Raw genomic sequence first — 14,474 nt, 5'->3', positions numbered from 1 at the left:
TGCGTGGGATTGTCTTTTGGATCACCTGAGCAGGTTGAGGTGGTGTAACATTAACTCTTTTCCTTTGCATGCTCAGTCATGTTAGGGTTTGATTAGCTCCATGGCAATGGAATGCTGAGTTGTTGCTAGCAAGTCAGTTGCACCTGGCTGAAGCTAGCTGATGGATGGGACGTATACTTACTCTGGAATAAATGTAATCTTGTTCATACAATTTGAGCATTTATCTTGATTTTACACTGGCGATGATGGTCTGAAACCTACCTTGCGTATCCAGATATTCATCAATAGGGATTTGTCTCAACATCAAGAATTTTTTTAAAGGAGAAGGAAGAAGGAAGAACCCCTGAAACCCCTCTCTTTGACTGTTTGATTAATAAGGAGACTGACAGGTTTCACATGAGTTTTATTTCAATATCAAGCGCATCGCCACATGCCTCACTCTTACAAACTCTACTTTGATGCTGCTAAGGGGTGGGAGGCTTCGATGTGGGCTGTAACTATTTTGTAAGGATACAAAATGTCATGGTTTTATATTGTCATTGATCTTCCTCTCACGCGTGACTGTCCGTCTTTCCTACATTGAGAGATGGGTTCCTCCTTTTTAAGTATCAACATCACTTTTATTTAACGGAGATTCAATTTGTTTTTCCTCACCAACTTCATGCATGGCTTAAGTGGTGTGAAGTGCTGAAAGTCAAGGACTCTCGATTTTCATTTTAATGTCCCATTGTGCAGAGTGTATTACTATACTTCCTAATGTGAGAGTGTTTACTGGATACGTTTAGTCCCTTCGAAGTTAGAAGTGGGCTTCGTTATTTGTGAGGTATACATTTTGGAATATCGCTCAAGCAAGTTGTGCGTGAGTTGCGAAGCATACATTTGTCTCCATGCTGAAAATCGCCTTTGCAGTCTTCAAAGTGGAATCATTTTTTTTTACTTATAGACTTGTCAAACATTTCCCTTGTAGTTACCATAATGTCATTTGAAACTTTAAAGATAAGCATTCTAGGATTTCCGTTCATACCGTGAACTCATTCAGATGTCATTATCAGAGCGGTGGAGGATGCTTGTGTTCTCGTGGCTTCCTCTCAGGCGTGCTTTATAATTACGTTGACTCACGCCTTTGCGTGTGCAAAGCAACGCAACGTAGCAGCCATTTTGTTTTACGCTAATCTTTATTTCTTGCAACAACGTATCAACAGGTGTTGGTCAGCGTACTAGTTGTTTTATAACTATTTCACTTGTCCTATGGATCTGCTTCGCCAACATTTTTCTTCACTGCCTGAGGGACTGCATCTTCGGTCAGACGATCGTCACTTAAGGTTTGTTATCACACGTGCTACAACCTTTGCAGGTCAGCGTACCAGTTGGTTTATGCAAACTTTACGTTTTCTTTTTTTCTTTTTTATTATTTTTATTGCCAACGTTGGGTCAAAATAGCATAGTCAAAGTTACATATTACATTCATAGAGTCCACAAGTATACAGCCAAAACGGTTTCTTATACAGTTGATTGATTCCAGCTTGAAGAAAATTAAATTAAATTGATTCGTTACAAAGTACCCTAATCAAGAGGCTATTCCTGTATATATTCTTTAAGTGGCCCCCATGTCGATAAGCCAATCTTTTTTTTCCTTACCCCCTTTAAAGCATATAGATTCCATTCTAGTTAATATACATTAAATAACTTTCTTCTCCAAAATTCAAACGCAGGTGCTTCAGGTTGTAACCATTCAGTAGCTATACATAACCGAGCAATTGTCATTGCCACAAACAGAAAATTCTTAAATTTACACAAATCCGTATTTTCATTAATAGATTGGGTCCCCCCAATTAACATAAGTGCTGGGCATATTTTTATAGGAAAGTGAATGACTTCGGTTAAGAATCTTTCTATACATGAAATAAAAGGCGTCAATTTGGAGCAGTGGTAGAAAATATGAGGTATATCTGCCTCCTCCCCTCCACACCTAAAACATTTTCCATCATATTGTGGAGCCCATGTAGCCATTCGTTTAGGGGTATAATATAGTCTAAATAGAGTTTTATATACTTGTGCTTTCATGTTAACTGACATACATATGTCTTTAAACATTACTATAGTATCTACTATATTCAGGTCGGTTTCTTCCAGCTGATTCTCCCAATATAAATTATATTTATTCGGGTCATCAGGTTTATACTCCAGCAATAGGCGATATATCAGGCCAATCTTTTTATTTGTTTGTATTGCCTCTATTAGTCTATTAGAGGTAGGATTGTTTAGTTTCTTTAAACAGAAATCTCTAAGTTGAAGATACTTAAAAAAGTTGGAATGGGGTGTTTGATATTTACTATTCATATCAGAAAAGGCTCTAAATGTTCCATCCGCCTGAAATAAATCTCCAATTCTAACCACCCCTTTCTTACTCCATTCCTTAGCCACATGGTCCCAGAATATCGAAGGGAGTATCTTCTCTGCTGAAAGTGGGGTATGATATATAATTTTCTCTAATTTCATTATTTTCTTGACTTTTCTCCAAACTTTGTATGCTGAATCAATCACCTTAAATCGAGTATGTTTATAATAGTTCCATTCCAGCTCTTTCAATAGACAGCCATTTGAATATTCTCCCAATAGTACATAAAATATCGAGGGAGACTCTGCCGGATCCTCTATTTGTTCTCCCGTCAGTAAAATTCGCATTCTTTGTGAAAAACATACATAATAATAAAACAAAAAATCCGGGATCCCCCGCCCTCCTCTCTCTTCCGGGAGTGTTAACCATTTCATAGCTCGCCTAGTTTTCCCGGGTGCCCAGAGAAATTTGGTACATAATGATTGAAGTTTTAATATATAGCTTAGAGGTATTTCTAGGGGAATACTGCGATATATATATAATATTTTAGCTAGCACATTCATCTTGATGATGTTACCTCTCCCAATTATAGAAAGTTGAAGTCTCCCCCACCTATCTAAAGATTGCTGAATTTGTTGTAGTGTCTTGACCCAATTAGCTTCCATTATCTCCTGTGTATGTGATTTTATGATAATTCCCAGATATGTCACTTCTGAGGTTACCCTATTATCATTGAATTGAACACTATCTGTGCAAAATACCTGCGTTTTTGCAGCGTTAAGTTAATATCCAGAACTACTTCCAAAATCGGTAGCTAAATGTTCAATCTCTATGATTGCCTGCCTGGGATCTGTAGTAATGATAGCTATATCTTCCGCATATGCGAATATTGAATAGGGTATGTTAGAAACAATAAATGGTTTAATGTATGGTGACTCTAGTAATTTAATTAAAAAGGGGTTGATAAATAACGCAAAAAGAAGTGGAGAGCAGGGACACCCTTGCCGAGTGCATCTTGTAATAATTATCCTTTCTTATTTTTGCCCCATGGCTGCGACTCTTGCATTAGGTGATCGATAAAGTACCTTAATGGCTCTTAAGCACTTTTCACCAAATCCCATTCTATCCATGACTTCCCAAAGATAAGCCCTTTCTACGCGATCGAACGCTTTCTCAGCATCAAGTAATATCAGCGCAAGATCTCTCTTCTCAGTTTCGGCTATATCAATTAATGTGATCACCTTATTGATATGGGCTACAGTTCCTCTATTTTGGTCAGCGTACCAGTTGGTTTATGCAAACTTTACGTTTTCTACGGATTCATTTTTGTTTTTCCTGAACAAATTTCTTCAGTGTCTAAGGATCTGTAACTCCAGTCAGATGATCGTCACATTTGGTTTGCTATCTCTATGTTTGTATTTTAACCACAACGTTATTTCAACTTGGACTCACAACGAGGACTTAAGTATGGTATTCGTTATTTATTATGTACTTTTTAGCATATTATTCTTTATTAAGTATAGTGTAACACCAATCCTAACATTGTTTCTCAAAATAACTATTTCTTTACAGGACTCTATTATATTATATGTTAATTTTTACTCAAGCATTTTAAGTTGATGATTAGATGTTTACCTTCCCAAAACATCTTACATTATAATGTTTTGTGTATCATAGTATAACATATTACGTTTAAAACTTTGTCAAAATGCTGAATGTTGCCACACCACCTTTCTTCCTTTCAACACCAGGAGATCCGCCAATAAGGTGGCAAAAGTCGAAAAAGGTGTTTGAAAGGTACGCCAAGGTGTGTTGTACCAATTTAAGTGCTGAACGAAGAACTGCTCTCTTACTACATTGTTTAGGGTCCGAAGGTCAGGAAGTTTTTGATCACCTTCCTGATGTTGAGGACCAAACATTGAATGAGTATGAAATTTGCATTTTAAAATTAGACAGACACTATTTACCAAAAGTTAGTACCATACTTGAAAGATACCATTTTCGTCATAGGACCCAAAATGAAGGTGAAACTGTGGAAAAACATTACTGCTTTGCGAAAATTAGGATCTTCTTGTAAATTTGACGCTCTGCTGGAGGAAAGAATTAGGGACCAGTTCATGCTGGGTTGCAATGTACAAAAAGTCAGAGATGACATCTGGCAAAAAGATGATCTCTCTTTAGAAGAGGTCATTAACATTGCGAAACAGATTGAGCATTCACAAAAGTGTGTGGAGATTATTACTAAACATAAAAAGAAAGGAGAAACTGTACATGAGGTAAAGGTTTCTTCCGATGCGAAAGGTTCTAAAAAGAATTTCAAACCTGTAAGCAGTAGTTCACATTCTTCTAACAAATCCAGTTTCCAACCCAAATGTTTTCGTTGCGGGAATCTTGGTCATTTGGCTAATGGCAAGAAATGTCCTACTTTGAAAACTACATGTAGTAATTGTAAAGAAATTGGTCATTTCACCTCAGCCTGTCATGCAAAAAAACATAAGGTGAAAGTAAGTTCTGTTTCTCAACAGGTAATTTCAGAAAGTGATTCTGAATCAGAATTTGACTCTGGACAAATTGTGTCAAAAGTGTCGGACAATTAATTATAAGAAAGGACCTTTAGATGAGGTTCTTGTGGAAGGGATGCCTACTCGTGTTCTATTTGATTCTGGGGCTAAGATAACAATTGTTTCTAAACATTTTTACACTCATCTTTTACAGGGTAAAGTTAACATTTTGAAAGCTGATATCAAACCCTTTGCTTATGGTGAAGAACCAAACAAACTCATGGGTTAATTCCAGGGTTCGATCGAATATTAAGGCAGGTTAGTCTCTGGGAAAGTTTATGTTTCTCATAGAGGAGATAGTATCTTAAGCTGGTTCCACCAGAAATACCCAGGTGTCATGTTGGATCCCAACAGTAATCCACCCATTTTGTTGAAAGAGAGGTGTAATGTGAACGAAATCACTGGGAAGGAGGATGATACCATGTACACTGAATGTCTTAAAAGTTTATTTCCCAGTGTTTTAATAATAAGTTGGGTTGTCTTAGTGACTACACACATGAAATTAGCCCTTCCCACACTCATGACGATCTCAGCTCGTCATGAGCCACAGTTCTCGTGTGCTCATGACGAGCTGAGCTCTTCATGACCGTTGGAATGCTCACACGCGGGGCTAATTCCCCTGCTGTGCTGGGCATTCTAAGGAACGGGCGTGGTCATGACAAGCTCAGCTCGCCATGAGCACACGAGAACCGTGGCTCATGATGAGCTGAGCTCGTCATGAGCATCGGGGCACTGTGCGTGCTGCCCCTCCCCCAGCACAGCAGGGGAATGAGCCCCGCAGCCAAGGGGTTAAACTAGTACCTGGAGCTGAACCAGTTGCATGTAAGGTTCGCAGTGTACCTTTTTCTGTACGTGAAGAAATGAAGTGATAACTGGACAAATTAAAGGAGGAAGGCATTATCGAAGAGGTAGAAGGCACACAGTGCTTGGCCCCAGTCGTGGCAGCTCGCAAGTCGGATGGAAGCTTGCGTTTATGCATAGACTTGCGCTCTCCCAACAAAGAAGTCATTGTGGACAGATACCCCCTCATGAAAATCTCTGATATGCTTATGTTAATAAAGGATGCTAAGGTTTTCTCCGTAGTAGACCTAAAACATGCCTATCATCAGAAAGAAATAGTGGAAGGTTCTAGAGATCTCACTGCCTTCATTACTCCTTTTGGAACATTTGGATTTCTTAGATTGCTTTTGGGCTAGTATCAGCAGCCTCGGTCTTTCAGAGAGCTCTTAAGAAAGTTTTGCAGGGTTTACCGGGAGTTAAAATTTATCAGGATGATGCCCTGATTTTGGCTCATGATGATGTGGAACATGATAAAAGACTTAAACAGGTACGAGAAAGATTCAGTCAAAATTAACCTCACAGTAAGATTAGAGAAGTGTAAATTCAAGAAATCTTCTATTGACTATTTAGGGCATACGATATCAGGTAATGGTGTGGAACCTAAACGTGAATTGATTGAGACCATGCAGAACTTAGCCTCTCCCACAAATAAAGAAGAAGTATTGAAAGTTCTTGGGATGACCGAGTACTATAGCAAATTTGTGGAAGGTTTTGCAGAAAAAACTGTTAACATAAGGAGTTTGTTGTGTAAAGGGGTTGACTTCAATTGGTCTGATTTGAGTGAAAATGAATTTGTTAACTTGAAAAATTGTCTCAAGAAAACACCAAAACTTCAGAGCTTTGATCCTTCGTTGAACCCAGTTCTAATCACTGACGCAAGTATGAAGGGCCTTGGTGCTGTTTTACAGCAAGAGAGTGGTGAAACTGTAAATGTAATCTTGGTTCTCTCCCGTAGTTTGAAGGGTGCTGAACTCAGATACTCAGTAATAGAGAGATAAGCTCTAGCTGTTCACTGGGCCATTAAGAAACTGAAGAATTTACTTTGGGGCACGAAATTCTTGGTGAGAAGTGATCATAAACCCTTGTGTGAAGTGTTCAACAAAAAAGGTTTTTATGCTATTTCAAGCAGGATCTCTAAATGGATTGTGGGTCTTCAAGCATATGATTTTAAAGTTGAATACCTACCTGGCATGCGTAATTGCATCGCTGATACGCTCTCCAGGCTAGTCCATCATGAAAAAGACGATGTGGACATAAAGGATGAAGATATGAATGAATGGGTTTGCAATATTGAGCTTGATGGTATAAAAGAGGACAAATGGCGAGAAGCGGGTGATTTGGATGTCGAATGTATGGAATTACGCTCACTCAATAAAAAAGGGTGGTTTTGCAAGACTCATAGGAATGTTGACAACTTTTGGAATGTAAGGCGTGAACTGTCTGTAAGTGGTGGCCTAATCTTCAGAGGTTCGAGATTAATTCCTCAGAAGGTAATTCGTGAGGAGCTGGTCAAGCGAGCTCATGAGGGTCACCAGGGAATATCTGAAGAGGATGGTTAGAGACTGTATACCTTGTATTTTAAGTGAGAAATCTCTCAAACCAAGAATCCAACCGATGGTCATAAGGGAGCGGACCAAATGTCCATGGCAGGAACTTGCTCTTGACATTTTGGGTCCCGTATCTCATAGCGGTGGTGAGACCTATGTTCTTGTTCTGATTGATATGTTCTCAAGGTGGCCTGAGACCAAGTTTACTAAATATATTGACACAAAACATGTAATTACATTTCTCAAAGAGATTTTTACGCGTGAAGGTCTGCCTGGGTCTCTTCTGACTGATAATGGTGTGCAAGTTGTGTCAGGTGAAATGGAAGATTTCTCACAACGCTGTTCCATTAGTCACGATCTGTGTCCCCTTTACCATCCGGAAACAAATGGCATGGTGGAACGTTTTATACGTGTGCTTAAAGAGACAATCTCCATGTCAAAGCAAAATGGTCTTGATTGGAAAAATGAATTGAACAAAAGGGTTGTAGCATATAGGTTCACTCCACATGCTACCACTGGCGGTACACAGTTTATCTTACTAAAAAATAGACAACCCAATACTTTTGTGGCACCTTTCTGGGTGAACATTGCTGAATCTAAAAAGAAAGGTTGTTCTTTTCAACTCATGTGTAAATCTAAAGACGAAGAAAAAGCAGGTGCTAGGAAACAAAAATTTTGATTCTAGGAAAGCAGTGAAATCTACTGTTGTCAATGTTGGTGATCCTGTCATGGTTAGAGCACCTTTTGGAAGAAAAGCTTCAGGTTTATTTGTAAAGCCTCACAAAGTTGTTAAAGTGTTAACAAATGCTATAAAGACAGAAGATTCCCGAATCTGGGGGCATATTACCAAGCAATAGCGATAATTATCGCTATTGCTTGGTTAGAGATAAAAATTTACCGCTAAGCTGCGGCGATTTTTATCGCAGATAAACCTTAGTATTACCAAGGTTTATCGCAAATGCGATAAAAAACGGCCGCAATGCATGAATATCGCTGAAAAGTCAGCGATATTCATGCATTACCGAGCTAATGCTCTTAGCCATGTTATCCACCTCCCATTGGATAACATGGCTAAGAACTGCAGGGCAGGTGTTAGCTTTTGGAGATATTCGCGCTTAGCGCGAATATCTCCAAAAGTTGGTAATAGGAGATAGCGATGTTAGCGACTGTTTCCAGTCGCTAACATCTTGGCACACCCACTTTGCATGTCATTAGTGATAAATATCACTGACATGCAAAGTGGGGCCCAAGATGGTCGCTATCTCCTACTAGCTGTCGCTAACTGGTGTTAGCGACAGCTAGGTAATAGGGAGATAATTTTATCTCCGCTTGCTTGGCTTTTAAAGCCAAAAAAGCGGAGATAAACCCCCTTGATAATATGCCCCCTGGAATCTTAATAGAGTGGTTGTTTTTAAAAAAAAAGATTTGATGTGTGACAAAAATAAGCCTCATTTTAATACTTCTACCTTCTAGATTCAAGGATTTTAATATGAACTATTTAATATGTACTATTTAATTTTAAGCGTCTTCTTTGTTGTTTTCTGTGTGTGGAGGGAAGATGTGTAACATAGTGCTCTTTTACTTATTTCCTTTGCATGCTCATAATATGGTTTGATTAGCTTCATGGCAATGGAATGCTGAGATGTTGCTAGCAAGTCCGTTGCACCTGGCTGAAGCTCGCTGATGGATGGGACTTATACTTACTCTGGAATAAACTTAATCTTGATCCTCCATTGAATGGGGCATATTAATACTGATGGGAATGGGATCTGCCTTCGCCCTTTGGGTTATTTCTACCGCCCAATATACTCAAGGAATAACCCAAGATTCCATTCTAGCACCGGCCAGAGACGGAGGTTCCCAAACTATAATATCCAAACATCAAATAGATTTCAATGTCCGTTTACACTGGATGGTTTGAATTGACCCAAGGAGGAGGCTTACCTAGTTGGGGAGAAGAGTAGTCAGTGAAACACCGTCATAAATACTGACGGATAAATCTCCGCTGTAACTCCCCAGGAAATATGGCTGATACAGGGCACAGGCTCCCAACCGGCTGAAGGTAACGTCTTAGTTGACCATATAGATAATTACTCTATAGTAATGCCAGAGGAAATACCGCAAATACAGGTTGTAATCCCTCAACCGATAGTAGGTAGTCCCCCACCCGACCCCATAATTACTCTAAAACTAAAGGCAAAATGTACATTACCAAAACCTTTGGGTTACCTATTCTGGAATGCGACAGAACTGCGGAATAAAATACAAACTACAGAGTGGCTAGACTTCACAGACGATTACCTAATTATACGCTTACAGGAGACATGGCTTACAGAGGCTGTTCATATAAACGGGTATAGAACTTATTTTACCTCAGCTACCCCATCAAGGCACGGCAGGGCAAAAGAGGGTCTGCGTATCTATCAGCCTGATTCATGTACGGGCCGTTTTGCGTGTCCCTAATAGCGAATAATAGCGACTCGCTATTGAGGAAACGCAAAACGGCATTCATGTACTTTTCGGGGAAAAAATAGCGACTCGCACGCGGGCGCTAAATCCGTTAGCGACTAACTTAAATCGCAGAAAAATCGCTATTTCCGGCAACCTGCGTCGGGAAAGCGACTCGCAATCTCGTGCGATCGGGAAAGCGACTCGCAATCTCGTGCGATCGGGAATGCGACTCGCAATCTCGTGCGATCGGGAATGCGACTCGCATTCTCGCGCGATCGGGAAAACGGGAAGTCGCTTTCCGAGCACAGTGATGACATCACAACCAGGAAGCAGGCAGTTCCCACCCCCAAACACCACAATGAGGCAAACCTCCGAGGGAGCAAGTCGGAAAGCAGACGCTAAACCAGCGATAGCGACTTCACAACCGCCTGTAATAGCGACATATCTGCTGCCATGTCTGAGGAACCTGTCCCTGGCCCCAGCAACAGCGCAGGACGAAAGCGAAAGCTGAAGTTCTCAGAGCAGGAGCTCGAGAACCTAATTGAAGGGGTGGTGGCCAACCATGACAGGCTCTTCGGGATCAACTCCAGAAAGGTCCCAGAGCAAGACAAGCGGAGGATCTGGCTGGGAATAGCCTCCAGCGTGAACTCGGTGGGTGTGGCCGATAGGTCATTGGAGGAGCTTAAGAAGCGCTGGTATGACCTCCGAGGTCGTGCCAAGGAGAGGGTGGCGGAGCGCCTTGGAGAGGCATCGGGCACTGGAGGTGGCGGACCGACAGTCCCACCCAACACACCCTTGGAGGACCAGGTCGAGAACACCCTTGAGAGGGAGGCGTGCGTTGGCGTCACCCCTCTGGACTCCTCCCGCCCCAGCCAAGACACCCAAGGTAAGTGGCATGCGACTGCGACCCTGTCCCCTATGACCGTCCCTGACCAAATAGGCTCACTCATTGGCCCTTAGTCATGCCTTTGTTGCGCATCAGGGAATGCCCTGAAGCATTGTGGGAGATGTAGTATGTCCACAATGTAGTAGTACCCCAATGCAGCCAGACAGGTCCCAAAGTACGTAAATCCACAGCCATCCAGGGAATGTCACCCAGCATGCATGTAACATCAGCACGTCTGCCAGTCACATGCAACTAATGAGTATCCACTTACCCTCACAGGTGGCGCAGAAAGCAGTGACAGCGAGAGGCTGCAGATAGATGAGGAGGCCCAGGAGGAGGATTCACAACCAGAAACCCAGGCACCAGCCCCTGCCGCTGCAACAACACCAGCAGCCAGGCCCCCCACCGTTGTGGCCCCTGCATCTGCCATCCCACCCGCAGCCAAGGCCAGGCCCCCACCGTTGCTGCATCTGGATCTGCCGTCCCACCCGCAGCCAAGGCCAGGCCCCCCACCGTTGCTGCATCTGGATCTGCCGTCCCACCCGCAGTCAAGGCCAGGCCCCCCACCGTTGCTGCATCTGGATCTGCCGTCCCACCCGCAGCCAGAGCCAGGCACCCCACTAATGTGCCCCCAGTCCCTGCCGCACCAGCAACGCCTGCTGCAACACCACCTGCAGCTGGTGCTACGAGATCTGGGCCTGCGACAGCGGCAACACAGCGGCCAATCAGCAGGAGGGGCAATGGACATCGCTATGCCTGTATGAGCGTAGAGAGACGCATGCTCCGGATCCACCAGCGCCAGTCACAGCAGCAAGGTGCCATCCAGCTCCAGCTGCACAAAATTGGGCGCAATGTGGCGGGAGTTGGAGACCGCATGGACCGCATGACGGCGGCCATGGGCCGCATGACTGCAGCCATGGAGGAGAACACTGCTGCGCTGATCAAGCACCGCAGTGTAGCGAGCCGGCGCCACCACCAGCTGATGAGCCGGCTGTCCGCCTATAGCAGGTCGAATTATGTGGCAGCAAATGCCACCACCCAGTTGTCGCGGCGCTCTCTCACACAGCAGCACCAACTAGTGCAGTGCTGTGAGGACATCACCAGGGTCCTGGAGCACCTAACCACCGCGGTAACGGCACTACACACACCTGCGCTACCGGCCACTGTAGGGGGCGACGATGCCAGTGAGGGTGCCTCCAGCGTGAGCAGCCAATCGGCCACACTGGTCCCGCCACCTAGGCGCAGCACCAGGGCAACGCCTGGTACAGGTGCCCAGGAAGAGGAAGAGCCTCAGAGGCGCTTGGGCATTACGCGCAGGAGGCGCCATTGACACTGTCTGCATAACACTGGCACAGGCTGACGCTAAGCCTGCCATGTACATGCACACTGCAGTATGAAGGAATACTGTCATTTGTAAATAGTTGGACTGATTACCTTTTTCTTGTGAATGAAACAAATATATTTATTTTGCTGCACACATTAGCCTTGTGTAATCATTAAATTTTGCATGCAATTGTGATATGTGGGGTGGGGGAAGAGGGTGGGCTAGAAATTGTTCACTGTGATGTGGTTGCGACGTCTGTGGCCTTCAGCTGGGTTCTCCCCGCGTGCATGGTGCACATGTGCTGGTGGCCGGTCGTCCCCTTCAGATTCACTGCCTGAGATGTCAACAGGTATCCGGCGCTTGGTTGCAATGTTATGGAGCATTGCACAGACAGCCACAATGCGGCAGCACGCAGCAGGACTGTAATACATGGCCCCACCTGTCTTGTGCAGTATACGGAACCTGCTCTTGAGCAGGCCAAATGTCCTTTCTATACAGTTCCTTGTCCGGATGTGCGCAACATTGTAGCGCCGTTGCTGAGGTGTGGCAGGGTTGAGGTAAGGGGTCAGGAGGTATTCCCGTAGGGCGTAGCCACTGTCACCTGAATGAGAGGAGCAGATGTTGATTGCCTGTGCAGCGCAGTAACTTCATTGCAATGTGACATTGTCGACAAAGTGTACTTACCAAGTAGGTGTCCTTCCCCAAACTCTCCTCGGAGCAGTCGTGTGTGGAGTCCACTGTGCCTGAAGATAAAGGAATCATGGGTACTCCCTGGGTACTGTGCGACAATGTCAGTGATGATGGTCTTGGCATTGCAGACCATCTGTATGTTGAGGGAGTGGTAGGACTTCCGGTTGCGGTACATATACTCCGTGGCAGCTGGTGGGCAGATGGCGACGTGGGTACAGTCGATGCAGCCGAGGACATGGGGAAAATGGGCTACATTGTAAAATTGTAGTTTTGTCAGGTCCAATTCCTGTTGGCTCGTGGGAAATGTGATGTGGCGGTGGAGCTGGGTGAGCATGGCGTCAACGAAAGTGTGGAGGCAGCGTGACATGGTGGGCTGGGATATCCCCCCAGCAGCCGCTACTATGCCCTGGAAACTGCCGGAGGCCAGGAGGTGCAGGCTGCACGTGGGAGAGGTGTGGCGCCGCGGCCAGGGCGACTGACTCTGGAATCTGAGGATCACGGTTCGATCCCCGGCTCCGGCGGCAGGTTAGCCCAGCACCATGTGACTCTGGGCAATAGCTCGCTTAATCTTCCCGACGGCCCCCAGCGCCTAGAGACCCTTACGGGTGATTGTGCGCTTTACAAATGTGGACTTTACTTTACCTGCACATGTGTAGGCACAGAATTGTTTCACCTTGTTGGGTGCTGCATGAGGGGGTCAAGTTCTTGTATCAGCCAGGTGATCATTTCCCCATTCAGCCTGTATTTGGCATAAATCTGTTCTCTGGTTTGGCCCAGCAAGGTGACCCGCTGCCGGTAAATCCTTTCCTGCCTCATGCGTCTCCTCCGTGCTGCTCGCTGTAGCCTTCGCCGCCTCACCACCATGTACATTCCTGGCATTGTGGAACGCCTAATGCTGCTGCTGAATGTCCTTATGTGTGATTGGTCAGGCCTGGACCTGTTGGTGATTGGCCAACTGTTTTTCAAATTTTACTTAATCATGGCTTTTATGGTTACCACCTGCTTTGAGTTGTCCTTAATTAGCGCCGCGCAAAATTGCGATTTTGGGGTTTTCCGCTATTGTATATTTTTCATGAATGCCGATTGACAATAAATTGCGTTTCGCTATTCATTTAGCAGATTCCGTGGTTGGTCGCTATTTCCGTATCGCTAATGCGCGACTACCGGGACTCTGCGACTATTATAGCGTAATCGCTATTTTAATCGCTATTCTGTGTTTGCGAATTCGCTATTTTGTACTTGAATGCCGATTCCGTGTTTTGCACCCACAATTGCATTTTCGCAGCCATTGCGGGCGCAATTTCGCTTCATGAATCAGGCTGTATATCTCTACCATGTTGCAATTTACAAATATTATATCTGTCACAAATAATCCTTATTATCAAATAACGTTTTGTGATTCAAAAGGTGTTGCTAGTTTAGCAATAATTACTTTTTGCCACCATGAAACAAATCACAAACGTCAAACAGGAAATAAATACCGATCTGGAGGGTTTTGTCAGTGCAAAAAAAGAACATCTGACGATCTTGTGGGGAGGTGATTTTAACACGCGTCAGTGTATGGTATATTCGAATAAACAGTGCGGAATGTCACTCCTAGAAGATGATGATCAGTCCCACTTTACGCACAGTACTTGCGGTGATAAGATCAATGAATTGTTGCTTAAATTTGACTTGACACTCGCAAATGAGATCTCAACCCCTTATGCCACCAGAAAGAAAACTTTTTAACGGGAGCTCAAATAACAGCATTATTGATCACGTTCTATTTCCAAATGATTTGCTGGCCTTACGTTTTATTGCACCCCCTCAATTTCACTCCGTGACCATTTCCCTC

This window comes from Lissotriton helveticus, chromosome 1_1, assembly GCF_964261635.1.
Source record: "Lissotriton helveticus chromosome 1_1, aLisHel1.1, whole genome shotgun sequence".
Taxonomy (NCBI): domain Eukaryota; kingdom Metazoa; phylum Chordata; class Amphibia; order Caudata; family Salamandridae; genus Lissotriton; species Lissotriton helveticus.
This window is presented reverse-complemented; position numbering follows the sequence as displayed.